General features: G+C 41.2%; 1 protein-coding gene across 4 annotated transcripts in view; it reads right to left on the bottom strand.

Moving 5' to 3' along the window:
• The window catches only part of tasp1 (taspase, threonine aspartase, 1), a 65,593-nt gene that overhangs the window by 6,331 nt on the left and 40,616 nt on the right, over positions 1-18,646 (bottom strand). The window contains exons 13-14 of one of the 4 annotated variants that reach the window (XR_013132352.1): positions 15,578-15,700; positions 11,180-11,253 (exon numbers count right to left, since the gene is read on the bottom strand). The exons of 1 other annotated variant lie outside the window; for it this stretch is intronic. The gene's annotated coding sequence lies outside the window, so the exon portion shown is untranslated. Of the gene's footprint in view, positions 1-11,179; positions 11,272-15,577; positions 15,701-18,646 lie in introns of all 4 variants that reach the window. 2 more of the 4 variants (XR_013132356.1, XR_013132355.1) reach the window with 2 other exon arrangements.

Raw genomic sequence — 18,646 nt, forward strand, 5'->3', positions numbered from 1 at the left:
TATGTATATATACGAATCTCAATATATATATGAAGCTTGAATGTTGGGTCTTTGCCAAATTTATCTGACATAAAATATAACACAATGTATACTTATTATTGATCTATATAAAATGTATATATTTTCTGCTGAAAATCTAAGGAGTATTACATTACTTGATATATAAAATATTTTAAGTATACTGGCAACACTTGCATGTAACATTCTTAAAAACTTTGTAGTTATGCTTGCATGAATATGCAGGTGTTTGCCTTAGTCTTTCTATATCTGTTCCAAGATTGTGCCAGGATTGTCCCCCAACTTCCCATATCCTCTGTTACGGTCTTCACAGAGTCTACCAACCTACTTCCATTTTGTTTGGGATTGGGTTTGTCAGGTTTTGTTAGACACACAGTGTAGTCCATGTCTGTTTCTATTCAGAAGCGTAGGTAGCGGTCCTTGTTTTTAGCATGGGTTTTGTTTTGTTGGCCTCGGCCACTCTTGGAGCGATCACACCAGTCATCTGTATGTTTGTGATTTTCTGTATTCTTGTAAAAGATAAGATTTGAGATACTTTAAGATAAGATACTTTATTGTCCCCAAGGGGAAATTCTTCTTGGACTTCACATGCATCCTGCTGCAACATCTACAATCATTCAAACATTCTCACATCATTACATACAATAACACACTTTACATAACAAAAAAATAAATAAAATAAAATAAAAAAAAGCCATTTTAAAAATTTGCATCTTTATATTGCACATTCCCTCTAACATAGCACAACAGATATTGCACATTGCCTCTACCATAGTACAAGTATCGCACAGCCCTAGACATTACTATTTAAGACTATTTAAGAGCTTTATGGAAGCTGGTACAAATGAGTTCTTATATCTATTGAGCCGACACCTTGGCATCATATACCTTCTACCAGAGGGAAGGAGTTGATATTCATGGTGAAGCACATGAGATACATCGGCCACTATCTTCTGAGCTCCTTTGAGCACAGACTGTTCATAGACAGACTGGAGTGTATTATATTCTTTTTTCCCCAATAACCTTCATAGCAGTTTTGACCAGATAATTGAGCTGAGATTTTAACTTCACTGAGAGATTACCGTACCATGACTGTATCCCGTAGCTGATCAAGCTTTGTAAAACTGCCCGATAAAACAAAAACATTATTTCCTGGCCCAGTACATACAGCCTAAGCCTTCGGAGAAAGTACAATCTCTGCTGCAGTTTAGGACATAAACTTTCTACATGGGCCGTCCAGGTAAACAAATTATCAATATAAACACCGAGGTATTTATAAGAGCTAACCTGTTTAACAGGGATATCATGGATAATCACAGGACAATGGTCACCTAAGGCTCTAGGGTCAAATACCATCTCCTCTGTTTCACTCACATTTACAGTGAGATTATTAATGTCACACCACTGGACAAAACTTTCTATTTCAGAATAATAACTAGATGCACCACAATCTTTATATAGTAAACTAAGGATGGCAGTATCATCCGAGAACTTCAGTACATAGTTGCCTGGGTGTCTACTCACACAACCATTCGTGTACAAAGTAAATAACATAGGTGAACTCACACAACCTTGGGGTGCACCTGTACTGATGGATTTAGGATCTGAAAGAGTGCCATTGACGTTCACATACTGAATACGATCAGTCAAAACAGAAAAATACCACTTGATAATAGAAGGATTAATGTTCATTTGTTTCATTTTGTCCAGAGGTAAGTGGGGCAGAAGGCAATTGAAAGCTGAGCTAAAATCAATAAAAAGCAGACGTGCATAACATTTATGATCTTCTAAATGCCTTAGGACCAGATGGGTCAGAATATTAATTGCATCTTGTGTGCCTCGTCCCTGTTTGTAAGCAAACTGAAAAGGATCTAACAAGGGTGTTACATCAGTTTTGAGCAAAGACACAACATATTTCTCTAAGCATTTCATCACAACCGAAGTTAATGCTATAGGCCTGTAATCATTACTGTCAACTGGACATGACTTCTTTGGAACAGGGATGATGATTTTTTTTCCAAAGTGTAGGAACAGTATGCAAGTCCAATGACTGCTGGAAAATTGGACACGAAGCTGGGGTGAGTTCTTATGCACAAGTCCTTAGTAATAATGCAGATATTCTGTCAGGACCTGTGGACTTCTTGGTACACAGCTGACTAAAAAGTCTCTGGACCTTTTGTGGATCCACAACCAGCCTGGAGTCAGGGTCGCATAAAACAGTTTCCAACACACTATTACATTCTTGAGTGGAATTTTGCATCTCAAACCTAAGATAAAATTCATTTAGTTCATTGGCCATGTGCAACTCATCCTTGGTAACAAGCTGGTTACCTTTTGTTTGCATTTGAGTTATGACTTTCATACAACCCCACAGTTTTCTGGAACTTGCAGTTTGGAAATGTTGTTCAATAATATCCCTTTGATGTTTCCTTGCTTCCTTCAGCATCTGATCAAGCTCCTTTTGTACTTCTTTCAACTTAGCTCGATCCTCAGGCATGAAAATCTGTCACCTTTCGGTGAAATTCGCCGTTTTGAAGTTGAAAAGGGTGACCTACGTGAATCGTGTAGATCCGATGAGTTTTTTGTTTGGGGGGGGGGGGGGGGGGTCGGGAGATTATATGTATATATTTTAATTATCATATTGACTCATTAAGCAAACAGAGCACTTCCGAAATTGGCAATTTCAATGACAGTGGCCAGCAGTTTCCGCCCAGAACCTTCATAGAGGCCAAATAGCGTTTCAATCATACAAACGTTCTTCATTCATGTTATTCATTTACTGCTAAGCGGGACGAGAAGCAGGACCTAGTGCTACACCGGGGACAAGGCAGAAGAGCGTACATTTACCACTACATTTACCAGATCGTACATTTTTAATTGGGTGGATTTAATTGGGTTATTAATGGTTTCAATCGTTTTCATATTTTGCGGTAAAACAAAGTTACTGCCGTTCGCTACAGCGTTGAACACTGTCACAAGCTCTTGTGATAAATAGGTAGATAGATGGGCCTATTAAGTTCGCGTCAACCCCGTGTAGTTAACGGTGACATAAAATAAGAATTTTTTTCTAGTGTGTCTGTAGTTGTAACTGGTGAATCCAGGGACGTGTGAGGATCACATTCGCACCAGGGCTGAAAAGGTTGAAGATGAAGTTGTAAACGCTTGTCGTTTGAGTCTACCCTGTGCTTTAGCCCAGGTTAGAAAATAAAAACACGTGAACCTGGTATTTTTACACTCATTTTCGCCGCTGATGTATTTATTGGTTCATTAAGACGTAATGGTTTTGACTGAGCCATCCGGAATGGCGAGAGCGGCTTCTTGCGTTTACGGATTGCGTTTACATTGAATCCATTGACATGACAGTCAAAAAAAAATTTCTTTATGGATTTTACTATATTTTACGGAGCCCGTAAGGTGACATCATGTAAAAAATAAATAAATAACGCGTGGCCACGACTTATTAACACGTGGGAACGAGATACTAACGTCGCCTTTCACACGCGGCAACAAAGTTTATTGTTTCACAGCAAAGCAAGCAGATCCCAGGGATGTTCGCGAACTGACTGCCCAAGGAAGGTAAACCTGGCTTTATATAAAGTAATACTTAATTATCTTGTTCGCACGCATTAGTAAGTCATGGCCACGCGTTATTATATTTTTTACATGATGTCACCTTACGAGCAATATTTGGCATCACCTGCCGCTGTATCCCCGTACACCAGCAGCCACCCCCAACCCCCCCTGTCGCAGTATACACATGACGTCACATGTCAACCTCCCCCCCCCACATGTCAACGCCCCGTCGCCGTATCCCCATGACGGCACATGCCCCGCCCCCCCGGTCTTCTCACCTTTTTAACCCCTGACCCATTTTCATGCCTGGATCCTGGTTCCTGAAGGCAGCTTTTTTCTTATTAATACAGTCCTTTACTTGCTTTGTTATGTGTGGCTTATTGTTAGGATATATAATTATTTCTTTTTTAGCTAGAACATTATCCACACAAAAAGTAATATAGTCAGTTACTGCATCAGTTAGCTTCATTAACATCCGCATTGTGAAATATATCCCAGTCTGTACACAAAAAGCAGCCTTTCAGTGCTTCTATTCCATCCTTCTCCCACATGGTCACCGTTTTAACCACTGGTTTGCTGCGTTTAAGTAAGGTCTTGTAAACTGGTATTAGGTGAACTGTGCTGTGGTCAGAGTTTGCCAAGGGAGTTTTGGATTTTGCAGTATAGCCATTCCTAATAATACCATATCATTTATCTAGGTCTTTGCCTTCTCTAGTTCCACATTTAACATACTGAAAAAAGCCTGGTAGAACTGTTTCCAATTTACAATTATTAAAATCACCTACAATAAAAGTTGGAGCATCGGGTGAGCGCTGGAGCTGTTTATGAACACAGTCTGATATAGCAAGTGCTGCTCTCGTTGCATTTGCGCTAGGTGGCACACAGACCGCGCAAATAGTCACTGTTCCCAAATTCCCTCGGGAGATAAAACGGCCTTAAGCTTAAGCAAAGAAGTTCAACATCAGGATTACAGACCTTTTCTCTCACTGTGTACTGTTTGCACCAGTAGTTACTCACAAACACACAGACGCCCCCACCTCTGTCCTTTCCTGACGATTCATTCCTATCAGCACGGACAAGAGAGAATCCATCTACTTCAACCAAGGAATTGGGAATATCCTGGTGAAGCCACGTCTCTGTGAACACCATGAGACTTGATTCACGGTACTCGAAACATGTCCTGGTGTTGATGCGAAGCTCCTCCATTTTACTCCTGAGTGACCTCACGTTGCATAGTATCATAGAGGGCAGCGGGGGTCTATTTTCCCTCCGTCTTAAATGCCGTCTTACACCCCCTCGGCTGCCTCTCTTCCGCTGTACCCTATCTCGTACGGGCTGTCGTTTGACTGCCTCAGGCAAGGTTATCTCCAATGGAGGTCCCGAAAACCGGAGTGAGAGCAGTTCAGCTCTGGAATATATAAAGAGAGGCCAGCTGTTCTCCGCTGGAGTTGTTTGGCATACTATGAAAAGTCCCCATATAATGACAGCCAAAACCAGAACTTGTGCCCAAGTCGCCATATTCTAATAAACCAACAATTCTAATAAAACAAACAATTGTGCAGCAGCAGCAGCACGTGAGTCCGAGTCACCAGCAGAGCAGCGCCACCAGCGCAACACTTGAAATGCTCAATTAATGCTCTTCACCTCTTTTCCTCCTTTCTCAAAAGCCTATTTTATGGCCTCATAACCAAGTCGGGATCATAACAAGGTTGTGTAAATCGGCAACCATTTGAGATATTTTCTCAGATTAGTTTCTTCTATCAGTTCCATTATGGGTAGCATTAACTTCTCTGTTCCTTTCCTGTAAAACTGTCTATTGGGTTTTTTTTTTTTTGAAGGTGGTAAGACGCAAGAAAAGTGGTTTGATTTAAAGTTTGTGGCCAAAAGCATGGACATGGGTGCAGTTTTGTGTATTTGTTATGACCCTGAGTGTTGTATGGTTGTTTGCTGTCAGTTGTGTGTGTGTGTACATAAGAAAACGGTAAATATTGAATCGATTTTAAAATTATTCTGTATTCTGTATAAAGCGTTAAATAGTCTTCCCCAACAATATCTGAGTGAACTCATTGCACACCAAAACCTATCTCCCCATATAAGACACTGGAACACCACATGGAACAATGAAACTGAAACACCTGGTTTTAGACCACAATAATTTATTAGTACAGTGTAGGGCCACCTTTGCGGCCAATACAGCGTCAATTCGTCTAGGGAATGACACATTTCCTGGCTCACTCCTCCAAAGCAAAAAGTGGCTCAATAATATTTAGATCTGGTGACTGTGCAGGCCATGGGAGATGTTGAACATCACTTTCATGTTCATCAAACCAATCTTTCACCAGTCTTGCTGTATATTGGTGCATTGTCATCCTGATACATGGCACCGCCTTCAGGATACAATATTTGAACCACTGGATGCACATGGTCCTCCAGAATGGTTCGGTAGTCTTTGGCAGTGACGCGCCCATCTTGCACAAGTATTGGGCCAAGGGAATGCCATGATATGGCAGCACACACCATCACTGATCCACCCCCATGGTTCACTCTGGGCAACAGTTTGGGTGGTATGCTTCTTTGGGGCTTCTCCACACCGTAACTCTCCCAGATGTGGGAAAAACAGTAAAGGTGGACTCATCAGAGAACAATAAATGTTTCACATTGTCCACAGCCCACATTACTGGTGCAATGTGCAATTAATCTTCCGAGAGAATTTCCCCAGCTGTTTTTTATCCTTGTGTACATTCATCCCAAAGCAAATGCAGAAGTTGCTTCCAATCATATTGTGAATATAATTCAAAGAATGGATCTTATTTCTCCAGACTCTCCAAAGTTTGTTCTTGGGAGACTTTAATCATTGCTCCTTGGACAAAAGCCTTAAGAATTTCCAACAGTATGTCACATGTCCTACACGACGTGGCAAGGTGCTGGACATGTGTTATGGGTCTGTGGTGAATGCTTATAAGTCTGTCATGTTGCCCCCTCTAGGCTCTGCTGACCATAATTCTGTCCTGTTGGCTCCGTCTTATAAACCGGTGGCTAAAAGGGCAGAGAAGTCTGTGAAGTCTGTTAAAGTGTGGTCAGAAAGTGCCATTGAAAATCTTAGAGGCTGTTTTGAATGTACTTCTTGGGATGTACTCTTAAACCCTGAAGACAGTATTAGTGATCAGGTAGATATAGTGTCATCATATATTGCCTTCTGTGTTGATTGTAACATCCCCTCCAAATTCATAACCATATTTCCCAATAACAAGCCTTGGATCACAAAAGATTTAAAAATTATCATAAAGAAGAAAAAAGAAATATTTTATACAGGCACAGAACTTGAGAAAAAAGAGGTTAATAAAGACGTCAAAGCTGCTATCAGACGTGCAAAGCTAGCTTACAAAAACAAAATTGAACATACATTTAAATTAGGGAATCTTCATTCTGCTTGGCAAGGAATAAAGAACATGGCATCAGTAAACTCATCTGGAGTCCCTGTCAGAAGAGTTTTGGTTGAGGGAGTTACTGAAGATTGTTTGCCTGATTCATTTAACTCATTTTTTACTAGGTTTGAAAGGGATATTCCAGGTAAATTAGATTGGGAGGCTAACATGGGGCAAGGTTTTAGTTCTAGGCAACCTCTTAATCCTAATCTTAATATTAATGTTGATATTGCTAGTGTTTCCCAGTGTTTCAAATCTATAAACGTAAATAAAGCAGCAGGCCCAGATGGAATTTGTGGTCGGACATTAAGATATTGTGCAAATCAACTGGCAGTTGTATTCCAACAATTATTTCAACTTTCCCTGACTAGTGGTATCGTTCCCCAGACATGGAAACACTCCACAGTAGTTCCAGTTCCTAAAGTACCTCGTCCTAAGGTTATGGGAGATTTTCGCCCAATAGCTCTTACTTCATTAGTAATGAAATCATTGGAAAAGATTGTGAAATCTCATATTCTTAAAGTTACTACAGATAATTTAGATCCCCTACAGTTTGCATATCGACCCGGAAGGGGAGTAGATGATTCGAAATTATTTTTGCTGGATGTCCTTCATAGGCATCTTGAAGGACCTAAGACGAGAGCAAGAATTCTATTTGTGGACTTTTCTTCTGCATTTAATACTTTACAGCCTTTTTTATTAGCTGAGAAACTTTTATATTCTTTTAGATTAGAGTATGGGCTGATATGTTGGATTATGGACTTCTTGACCAAGAGGTCACAGAGGGTACTTGTAAATGGAACCCTCTCAGACATTATGTATACTTCTACTGGTTCACCTCAAGGGTGCGTATTGTCCCCGTTACTATTCATCCTATACACTGATATCTGTAGAAGTGGTCATGAAAATCAGTACATTATAAAATTTGCAGATGATGCAGTTCTGTTGTCTCTGCTCTCTGGTGAAAATCAGGATCATGGTCCAGCTTTGCAGGAGTTTATAGATTGGTGTGAACGTTCATACCTAGTGATGAATGTCTCGAAAACCAAGGAGATGATTATTGATTTTTCCAAGTTGCCACCTGTGAATTCTGATACATATATAAACGGACGAGCAGTAGAGAAAGTTAGCACTTACAAATACTTGGGGACAATTCTTGATGATAAATTAAAATTTGAAGACAACACAGAGACTATTTTAAAAAAAGGTCAGCAACGTATGTATTTTCTTAGGAAGCTTAAGTCCTTTTCCGTTGATACATCTGTGTTGTTTACATTTTATTGTTCTTTTATTGAGAGTGTTGTTTCATTTTCTTTTATCTGTTGGTTCCAGTCTCTGAGCTTAAAAAATAGGAAACGGTTGCAGTATTTAGTATCTACATGTTCAAAAATTGTCGGTCTCCCACTTAGACCTTTGAGTGCATTGCACAAACAGCTAACACTGAAGAAAGGTCGGTCTATTATTAATGATCCTTCACATGCTCTTCATCATGAGTTTGAACTTTTGCCTCATGGCCATAGGTATCGTTGTATTAGATGTCGGACTGTTCGGCGGAGAGTGACTTTTGTTCCTGAAGCCATTAGATTACTAAATGAACACTGATATTTATCTTTGGATATTAGACTCCTTGCTTGTGATTGGTATTCATGTTTGTTTGTCTATCTTGTGATGTTGTGCCCAATATGAATTGCCCCCTTGGGGATAAATAAAGTGATTCAATTCAATTCAATTCAATTCAATGAAGTTTGGCCATCAGGCTGGTCCAATTTAGCCATGAAACCTCCCACACTAAAATGACAGGTGTTTCAGTTTCATTGTCCAACCCCTGTAGTTGTCATTTCAACTAGCGTAGTAAACAAAACAACCACCAACTTTTTTTATTAATGTCTACTGTATATAGACAACCATGGGGTAATTAATACTAAGCTTGCCCTGGGTACACCGATTTTCTTGTCCAGTTTTGTTATCTCATATCTTCCGCTCCTTGAAACGCATGTTAATGTAGTACACATATATACCGTATATAACGGTATGGTAGAACGCCCAATACAGCCCAAAACCTGCATGAAGACTTCTTGTTGTGGCCTTCACTTCGCACAGGTTAGAAGATATGGTTGTGTAAGAAAGACCAGATCGTCCACCTCAAGTCTCGAATAAATAAATACATTTGACTGACATTTTTGTTGAGCCATGAGAATACGGACAAGTTTTTAAAGGTGCAATAGAAAGCATTTATTTAGAATTTTAAAATTGTTCTTTGTCTAGGATTCTTGTTATTGGTCTATTTTAAGAGATGTTTGATTTACATTTCAAGGAGCTGACAACAGTGCGTGTGGTTCACAATGTCAGTTCTCAGTTGAATGTACCAAACTCTCCTTATAAAACATTTTGTGGCAGTTTTAGAGGGATTTAACTGTGATTCAACAATTAATTCTGGACCTTAAGTTCAGTATAGATAATTATTATACATTGACCTGAATTAAAAGACTCAAGACAAGGTGGCTTGGCAAATGCTGTATGAAAAGTCCAATGCCATAACCTGACGTACATACTTAGTCTTTAAATGTCTATCACGCTTAAGGACAATTCATCTGGTCAGCAAACAGAAAAATACACTTCCAAACTTTTCTCTAATGATGTCTATGGAGCACACTGAACATCTTAATCAAATTACTAATCCTCCATACTCAACAATGGTGGTCTACATGTGGAAAAACTATGGCACCCTTCATCTGTATACTGAAAAATAGTTGCTGAATATACAAAACATACATAATATACACCCCTATGGAGAATCCATGACCTCACTATACTGTGGGGGTATGCAGATCAAGGAAGACTTCCCACTATGGGTTAGTTGCAGAAAGATTGTTTTATCTCACTGTGTCATGCCCTGGAGTTTTTAGATCCTCTTCAGGCTGATGAATATGCCAGTCATGATCCTTGAAATGAATGCACTCCAAGAAGAATGCTTGGATAGTATTCAAGGTAATATGCAGACTTTTGAGGACAATGTAGAGGGGCTTAGGAAGCACAGAACCTTCATCTTCATAGGGTTGAGCTTAGACTTATCAAGTGTGAGGTGTTAAAGCATGACATTGGCTATGAGATATTTTTTGGTTTGACAAAAACCAGACATTGAGGCTCTATATGTTTTACAAGATAAGACAGATCTTTGCATGTGCAGAGAAAGCAAGAAGGATGTGTTGTGTTCTAACCTATATCCCAAGATTTCCTCCTTTTTCACACAGCTGTTTTGAGACACTGTTTGAGGCACTGCTATTACATTTAATCAAGTGATCAATCTTGGCTAAACAGATGATTATTAGTAAACAAATAGATCCAATCAAATTTGCAGAGTTCAGCAAGAATATCCTGCGATTGGAGAGGTCCTGAAGCTAAAAGAGTCAGATACATGTTGACAATATGGATGGCGTCATGTTGCAATAAATTAATTATCATTGTTGCCCTTATGTGGCATTTAACAGCTGCTGACAGACTTCATTTATTTGTTCTTGTACATGTCTATTAGGTGACTCCACTCAAATGATTTACATTTCACTACAGCCATACTGCAAACAGCATGCAAGAAGCAACTTAGTCAATCTGAGCAGTTCTCAATCCATTCCAATCCTGTCATTTTGATCCTTGGAGAAGTTTTGCTTTTAGCAAAAAAGACAATCTGGAAGCTCATGTTGCTCAAGACAAACAAGTAAAGAATGGTAAACTTTACTCCAGCACTTGTCTTCATTGAAGCCTCCCGATCTTGCTGTTTAGCTATCTGTCGATTTGTGTAAGTACACATGGAGGCGACAGAATAGTAAGACTACTGGATAGAAATTAGTTTTGCAAACTGCATATAAGCCATTGGTTTCTCAAACACCTACATATGGCACAAGAGGGCTCAAAAAACAAAGGAACCCAAGAGATGTGCACGTCCTCATGGCCTGCGTAACCAACAGCTAATCATACAATCTCACTTTAAGTGATTATTTGCAATTAGCATACAAGTATATACAAGTCGACACAAGTATAGTCGACACAAGTATAATCTGGTTGTGATCTTGAAAGCAAGACTGCAGTAGAAGAGTTCAATGACTACATACCAAGTTTGGTTAGCCGGCAAAGCCAAGTACAACTAAATGAACAGATACTCTACCTACCTATGATCCATCAAGTGAATCTTCAATGTGCTGAGCCCATGATGAGCAACAGGAAACATTAGTCCACAGTGAACCTGTGAGAGAAAGACAACCTATAAGGAAGATACCGATCTTAAGGGACAAGAGACTTATAGTAGTAATGAGAAAAAAGTAAATGATTAAGCAAATTGAACTCAGAACTTGGTAGCAACTTTGACCAGATCAGACTTGTTGAAGGAGGAAACTGATGTGTCCATGTGATCTGCCTGGCAGTGAAGGCCAAAGGGAGATGCTCATAATAGAGGATGAGCAGCCTAGACCTTCATCACGAATATTACAGCAGATCCAGGCAGATGGTCCAATCACAACAGCCAACCACTCAATAGTATAATTAGATTTTAGGCCATCCTAGATTTTCATGGTGGAGAAAACATGATTTGTTGGTAATGATGTGTTGTACTTTACCCAGTGTGAAAAAATGGGTATTGGTTATGTGGGGATGGGTGGGATGAGGGAATTGTCACTAAGTGAGAAAATCTGTACTCTTTGTTTTACAAACTAAAATAGATTGTTCTTATAGAACTTTGTACACTGAATTCGAATATGTTTTTATAATCATAATATCAGGGTTTTATGGTACTTTTTGACAAGGACAACTTGTGCTCCTGATTCGAAATAAAGAATAATATAAAGAAAGTTCTACAAGTTCAAACCTTTTTTTTTTTACTTGCTACTCTCAAGGATAAGGATTAAGTATTTCAATAAAGTATTTTTGGCTTGTGCAAAATGTGGGGACACAAAGAATCCATCAATCCATCCATTCATCCAGGTCATGGGAGAAGTAGCCTAAGCAAGAAGGTACATGCATCCCTCTCTCCAGCCACCTCTTCTGGGGGAACACCAAGGTGTTCACAGGACAGTGGAGAGATATAATCTCTTCAGCGTGTCCTAGGTGTTCTCTGTGGACTCCTTCTAATTGGACATAACCGGAACACCTCACCAGGGAGGTGCCCAAGGGAGATCTGGACCAGATACCTGAACCACCTCAAATGGCTCCTCTCTATGGCAGTGGGTCTACTCACAGTCTCTCACAGATGACTGAACTCCATCTCTCATTTCTCATTTCAGCCACTTGTAACTGCAATCTTATTCTTTCAGTCACTACCCAGAGCTGGTAACCATAGGCAAGTTGGAACATAGACTGATCAGTAAATTGAGAGCTTTGCCTTTTGGCTCAGCTCCCTCTTCACCACAACTGTCTGATACAGCATCCACAACACTACAGATGCTGTACCAATCCACCTGTCAATCTTCCCTCACTCGTGAAGAGCCTTGTTCAGGGGTTAAACTTTCAACGTATTAAACATTGAAATCTATCCAAACAAACCAGATACATTGAAAAATTTCCTATCCCGTCTACATGGATACTGGTTTTCAGCCGTCAACATGCAACTGTTTGCAAGAAATCTGACTTGTAAGTTCTCGTTGTAAAAACTTGGACCACATGGGCCAATCAAGTAACTGCAAAAGCAGCAAGCTGACACCTTCAAAGTGATTGATAGCTGATCTAGCCAATAGTTCACTCGAAGATGAAAAATTAACACCTCACTTGCCATGCTTCGTGAATGTTTGTTTTTGAGAAGGACATAGCCAGCTGGGTTGGAAACGTGCTAACCTAAGCTAGGCTAAGCTAAACTAAGCTCTCTAGAACACACGCGATTGTCTGTTTGGCGAAACTGAAGCAGTCATGGATTATTTTGTTAGTTGATATTTTGATTGTGTATACTTTTGGACATCATAGAAAAGGCATAGAAAAGGCTTTGGCTGGAGTTTATGTCGAGTTGTTTAGGTACAATGTTGAACCAGTTAGTTAGCAAGGACAGCAGCTATGAAGGTATATGAAGGACTCATTTGTTTGTGAGTATAAATAAACAATTGTGCATAATAGAATTCATACTAAATATCAGCTAAATATTAGATTATAAACAGAATTAGAGCATTTAAGTATTGTAGTACTTAAGTACTTCCTCAGCATCGTTTAGGCTCTTAGCTAGCATGGTTAGCTTAGCTATCCTCTTGGACATCTCTTGGACTATTAGTAACTTATATTTGGAATTGTCTGGTCTTTTTGTAAGATTTCCAATGTTGTCGTTTTGTCACAGTACCGCCTCCCTCCTGTCAGTCATGTCTTCTGTTTTTGTTCTGTGTTTGTGTCTTTTATTTTGAAATTCCTAGTTGTGTTTGACTTCACTCCCCTGCCTTGTTCTCAGCCCCTCGTTATTGCTTTCTGGTGTGTCTTGTTGAGTTCCTTGTTTGGTCAGTGTATTTAAGTCTTGTGTTTAGTGTCTTGTGTTATCTGTTATTGTAAGTACCTCTTGCTTGTATGCCATTTGGAATCTTGGTCTTCTCTGTTTGTAAATGTAGCCTGTTTGTACTCCCTGTTCATTGGTATTCTCTTTCAGTTGTACTTGGTGCGATTTTGGTTTCTCTAGTTATATGCTTGTTAATGTCTTTCCTTTAGCCATGTCCCCCCAATCATTTCTGTTAGTGTTGTTTGGTTCCTATGCTAGGTGTTGTTTGATTATTCTTGGTGTATGTTCTGTGTGCTCTGTATATATGTATTCGTTTTGTTATTAAATCATTGTTCAGTCCGCACTTGCGTCCAGCCCTCTCTCCCAGTTTGTTACATGTTTTGCTTTAGCAAAAAGAATAAAATAAAAATTTTGCATGCTCTTGATGTATAGGGGCCAGTGTGTCTGATCAGTGTGTGCCACATTTGAACAAGGATGTGGCACAATGGACATTCCTTGGGACATTTTAATGTGCAATGTTATGTAACTCTTCAATACTTACATGTATGTGCTCAATATTTTCTACATCACCAGTGTACAGATACACACTGTACATCCCCAAAAATCAAAACTGCTCAAGGGGTATGTGAACACACAATGTTGCATTAATAATATTTTTTTCTGATAAGTCATGCAATAATTTAATCAAAATGTAACATACATTTCTCTCTTTCCCTTTTGCTGTTGTATCCTATGTATGTGGCACTGGCATCATGTGGCACTGGAAGCATGACAGATGCATGCAGACCTAAGTGAAACTGTTTTACTTAACACTAGAAGAGTGGCTGTTTTGATCTACCACTAACGGCGGCTTGCATCAATTGACGCTCCACTGATGCTACACGCTACTGTCGCACTGCAGCAGCGCAAATAGTTTATAGATATATTACGCCCATCTTTTTAGTGTTTGTTTACAGTGCTAGCATCCAGCAGCGTGAGAAGTGTGGACTCTGGACTCAGGCCAGTCAAGGTCCGAATGTCCTAGGACTATTACTCTGGTGCAGTGGATCCGTGCTCACTAGCCTACTTGCTATCGCGCTGCACCTGCAGACGTTGTGACTTGTAGTAACTGCCTTATTATTATAGACATGAAGAGAGCAGTCACGATCACGACAGCCTGCAAAACAGCGCAAAGCAGGCTACGTCTTCAATCTGCATGCTATAATATTTAACTGTCAATTGACGCATCTGGCTGTTCTAGGTATAGACTGCTGTATCATGCACACAACTATTTTAAATCAGCTTTTGTCTTCGTTTTTCAACTTTTATTTATTGTTTTTAAATAAATAAGTCTTTTTTTTCAGATTTTTCCTTCAAAGGCGTATTAAGTAGTCATGATGAAGTTTTGACGTGCCTCAATTGTTGCATCCAGCTGTTCTAGTGTTAAAGATCAATACAGTAAGGGCAGCAAAGGTACACAGACGAGATCCAAAAGAAAGTCAAACAGTCCAGGTCAGAATCGATAATACACAGGCAAAAAGTAGAAAGGGGCTAATCCCCTTATTCAGAACATCCCTAACCGGTATCCAGCATTGCTCCTCAGGCCCGTAGCCCTCCCAATCTACTAGGTAATAAATAGTGGGACCCTGTCACTTTGAGTTTAGGATGTCCCGCGCCATATATACTAGTCTGCCTTCATAGTCAATGACTGGAGGCAGGATCACATCGGGTGTAGCGTCATCCAAAGGACCTATGATGGTTTTGAGCAACGACACATGGAAAGATCTAGAAGTGCAATAGTGGGGAGTTACGTCATTAAGATGTTTTGTGATCTGGAACGGGCCAATGTATCTTGGTTCGAGTTTGTGACAAACCCCTTGTAAAGGTTAGTCCTCTTCTGTTTGCCTGGAAACTGTTCACTGTGTTTGATCCACTCGTCAACTTCCGGAATGTCAGTGCATGGATCAGTCCGTGGAGCCAACATTCAAAAGGTGTTAAGCCAGTAGTGGAACTTGTCAACAAATGTTATGCCATCTCCACCCATGGGACCAATTGTGACCAGTGGCTGTTTAAACAAAATACAAATATTTCCCAAGTGCTGCGGGTGCTATCGCGATGTCAAACTTACTGCCAATTCTAGCACTCGAGGAAAGCAGACCACACCTGGGAGGTAAACTGTGGCCCTTTGTCAGAGGGAATATCTTCTGGTACTCCGAAGCTGTGAAACACGTAGGAACAATGCTTGCGAGGTCTGAAACACAGTGGAACGAGCATTGAATTGTATTCAGTGTATACCTCGCAAAAAGTGATTTGTTACGTATTACGTGCCCAACTTGGTTTTCTTCGAGTTCTGTGTGTGTGTCTGCGTGTGGGGGTGTTTTCTTGTGTTTCTCCAGGTTCCTATTGGATGCTGTCCACTGCACCGCGGGAGCATGGGGCGGAGCTACGAATATTTATGCGGGTTGCGCGCTGCTCGCGAGAGCGCGGATGAGAGAGAACCGAGAGGGAGAGAGAGAGAGCGCTCACCAAGGAGGAAGAGCAGGACTCTGTGTTTGTGTATTACGTGTGGCGGTTCTGCTACGTACGTTGTTGACGTTCAGTCCCATGTGTTACGCCTGATACGGGCGTATTTAATCACCTTTCCCACACTTGAGAGGGAGAGCGGTGCCGCTAGGTTTGGGGAACAGGGAAGTATGTGCGCGCATTTACATCGTGCAACACGTAGGTTACCTCTGTATAGAAACATCAGGTAAGCGGAGGTCACCACCCCTGTACTTTTAGTAGGACTAAGAAAGCGGTATGTGTATATATGTGTGGGAGTAGTTAGGGATTTAGTTAGAGTTTTTGTTTTTATTTCTTTCCTTGTGCGGCCTCCTCCGTTCTCATACCTGTGTGGCACCAGTGAGAGGTTGGTGTGTGTGTATATAATTTATAAGTTGTACATAGAGTTTTGTTGTGGGTTGTGTCTGGTGGAAGTGTGGTTGTGCATTGTAGTGTTGTAAATAAACCAGGTTTAAGAGGTTCTCTCCAGTATCATGCCTAATATTTCGCCACCTAGATCCGGCCATAGTTACTGTTCCTCCCCTGTAGCCTAGACGAGAGCCTAAAACCAGGGAGGGGCGTAACAGTTGGGGGCTCGTCCGGGATAGATCTGCTTTGGACGGTCTGGTCTTGGTTGGTGTGGTATTGCGGTTTGGTTGTTGGTTCGTTAGCTCGTTAGCTGTACAATGGCAACGTTTGATTTGGCCTTGTTTGTTTCTTCTCCTAGCGTGGATAAGTTGGACAGTTGTAGGAAGGATGATCTTCTGGCCATAGCCACCCACTATAACCTCCAGGTGATTAGGGGTATACTGAAGAGACATATAAGAACAGCCGTGCAAAATGGGCTGATTACTTTGGGGGTGTTGTGTGGTGTTACCGCCCCGTCATTGTCCAAACGCACTCCTGCCCCCGAGGAGGGGATTGGGCAGGGTGCAGTTGGTGTAGAGGAAAAAGTAACACTACCCCGGTTTGATCCTCTGTCGCCCACTATCTCGTCCGGATCGAGAGACGCTGCACGTGCTCTAGTACGTGTCGCACGCCTCCAACTGGAGGCCCAGGAAAAGGAAAAGGCACGTGAGCGCCAAGCAGAGATCGAGACAAGATTAGCCATAAGGAGAATGGAGCTAGAGGTGGACCGAGAAATACGGTTGAGGGAGCTGGCCATGCAGGAGGCAAGGATCACTTCTCAGGCCTCAGCCCTGGCTAGGCCCTCATTGGTTTCCCTTGATAACGCTCCAATTTCCACTGCTGGGCCTGCTCCTAAGCCCCAGCATAAGCCCAGTCCTGAGGGATGCCCTGCCAGTACGGCAGTGGCCGCTTCTGCAGGTTCTTTTGATGTAAGTAAGCATGTGATAATGGTCCCACCATTCAGGGAGTCCGAGGTCGACGTCTACTTCAGCGCGTTTGAACGTATCGCTGTCACCTTAAACTGGCCTAAGGAGGTGTGGTCTCTCCTTTTACAATGTAAGTTGACCGGTAAGGCACAAGAGGTCTGCTCATCCTTATCGCTAGAGGATAGCTTGCGGTACGAGATCGTCAAAAGTACAGTGTTGCGTGCGTATGAGCTGGTTCCTGAGGCCTATAGACAAAGATTCCGAAACCTCAAGAAAACACCATCACACACTTATGTGGAGTTTGCTAGAGAGAAAGAGGTGCTGATGGATAAATGGTGTACGGCCAGCAAAGTGACGGATTACGATTCCCTACGTGAATTGATACTACTGGAGGAGTTTAAAAATTGTTTACCGGATAGAGTAACTGTCAATATAGAGGCGTGGCCTCGTGATTCCGGTATGTCCGTGACAAAATCCATTGCTAGGTGGGTCCTCAGTATTACCGGCATACAGGGACTGAATGAAGCTTACTTGCAGTGTGAATTTATGGAGTCTTACACTGGGAACAAAACCGAACATATTTATGCAAACCGTGGCATCTCCCACCAGTAATGTAGAGGACATCAATTGCAAAGTGCTAGTCTTTCCTGGGTGACCAGTTGTGAGGGATGCCCAGGTCAGTAGTTGCATACAGAGGGATGTGTTTTATACAGTTGCATACAGAGGGATGTGTTTTATCCTGTGGGCACTCAACTGGTACGTCTAGGTTCCTTAACATAGAGTCGATTAACTCATCTATCTCCCGTTGTATAGAAGAGATTATTATTTTATCTGGTAATATTATCTCTTTCTCACCTTGGTCTTCCTCAGACCCCCTCTGGTACATCCTAGACAATGAATAGGCTTTTGTGTTCCTTTCACCTGGTTGATATGTGAAAGTGAAGTCGAATCTTCGTGCCAATGTCTCCATTCTTCTAGTGCTAGTTTGATGGCCAGTAATTTCCGTAAACCATTTGCCATATGCTCTGCCTGAGCGAGTTTATGTGGGTAGAAGGCCACTGGGTGCCTGGGTCTACCTCTACGATGAAAGGGGCTTCAGGATTAGGGTGTTTCAGTACAGGGGCAGAAGTGAGCACTGCTTTTAACTGAAGGCGGTTTCCACCTCTGCAGTCCATTTAATCTTCTTGAGGCCCCCTTTCAGCAGTGTAGTGAGTGGTGCTGCAATGGAACTTAAATACTGTATGAAACTTCTGTAGAAATTTGTGAACTCTGCAGCTGGTGAATCATGATTTATAATGATTAGCAAGCAGAGAAGATCGCCT

Source organism: Brachyhypopomus gauderio, chromosome 1 (genome assembly GCF_052324685.1).
Source record: "Brachyhypopomus gauderio isolate BG-103 chromosome 1, BGAUD_0.2, whole genome shotgun sequence".
Taxonomy (NCBI): Eukaryota; Metazoa; Chordata; class Actinopteri; order Gymnotiformes; family Hypopomidae; genus Brachyhypopomus; species Brachyhypopomus gauderio.